The sequence below is a fragment of the Fragaria vesca genome, linkage group LG2 (genome assembly GCF_000184155.1).
Source record: "Fragaria vesca subsp. vesca linkage group LG2, FraVesHawaii_1.0, whole genome shotgun sequence".
Taxonomy (NCBI): domain Eukaryota; kingdom Viridiplantae; phylum Streptophyta; class Magnoliopsida; order Rosales; family Rosaceae; genus Fragaria; species Fragaria vesca.
The window spans coordinates 12820786-12822164 of record NC_020492.1 but is presented as its reverse complement, the minus strand read 5'-3'; the positions used below and the strand labels follow the sequence as shown (position 1 = coordinate 12822164).

The following is a 1379-nucleotide window of genomic DNA, read 5'->3' as shown; positions in this document are numbered from 1 at the left end:
CCTTGTACCTACAGATACAACAAAATAATTAGAAATATTATCAATATCACATACAATTTGTTTTTCATTAACTTCCCAACATACCTTCCCCCATGCACAATGTCCGCCCAGCTGTCATTCAGGTGCTCGGGAACCTCAAACCACACCTGCATTTAACCGTTTATTGGTTTAGTTCTTTGAGAAATCAACAATGTAATACATATTATTATTTTGTAAACTCACCGACATCGCGTTGTGGACCATGTCCTTAACCTCCTGCGGGACCTCGCCCCAGTCTGACCACAACATAGGGACTATATCCCTAATGAGCGCTCCCACGCGGCCGGAGTATGTCCTCGACTTCCCGCCCGAACCTATGTGGCCATCCCCGTCAATATTGATGACGATCCTCCCCACGGTACCCACGATCTTCTCGAGAGCCTTTCCTGTGACGGGGGCTCTCTTCTTCTTTGTCGGCTTTGCTCCGACGGTGCCTATCACATGATAAACCAAATTGATTATTAAAATCGGAGACCCTTTATTATTAATTATAAGAAAACAAATCATTCATCACTGATTACCTGAGGTGCTCGCGGCGGACGTGACGGATTCTGTCTCTGTCGCCAATGATGATACCCTCGCGGAAATAAGAGGCGTATCAAAAGGCACGAACCGGTACGACGCTGATGGAGCCACTGGCGGGGGTAATGGATAAATCGGCGTCCCTGAGCCATCGACTATAGGTAAGACCGGTATCATCCGTGGAAGGAACAGATGTGGCGACGACATCTGTACCCTAGATGACCCACTATCTGAAGAAGTAGGACCCGGAGTGGGCGCCCGGTGTATCTCAGGCATACAGGGTGCAGACACCTCCGTCTGGGTCTGAGGCCACAGCTGCCTCGAGAAACAAGGGACGCCCGCCTGCCTCGATGAAAAGGGCACCTCCGGCTGCCTCTGCGCCGTCTCTAGAAGGCTCGCACGTCTGGTTGTCAACTGGCCCTGAAACGACGTTTGAGGGTTGCTAGAGGTTCCCTCAGACGATTTGGACCTTTGGCCCTTCGAACTCTTCTTCGATCTAAAATAGCCGCTCATCCTGTTTAAAATATTAATTTGAATCAAGGCTGAGGCATGGGCGGATACACTCATTCAATGTTGCTCGTTAATTCAAGGCTGAGGCAACATTGAAAAAGTAAAAATTCAATCTTATCCTTCTCAAATCTAAGGCTCTAGATTATTTTGTCTTTATTCTATAAAAATATTTTTGAAACCATATTTTTTTCATTATGTTCATGCTTAAATTTAAACACTTAATATATATAATGTGAAATACATATATTTTGAAATTATACTTATTCAAAAATATGAATTCAATAAAATATATATATATATATATATAT

General features: G+C 44.2%; 1 pseudogene; it reads left to right on the top strand.

The window, feature by feature from the left end:
• The window catches only part of LOC101299060, a 5669-nt pseudogene that overhangs the window by 3357 nt on the left and 933 nt on the right, over window positions 1-1379 (top strand).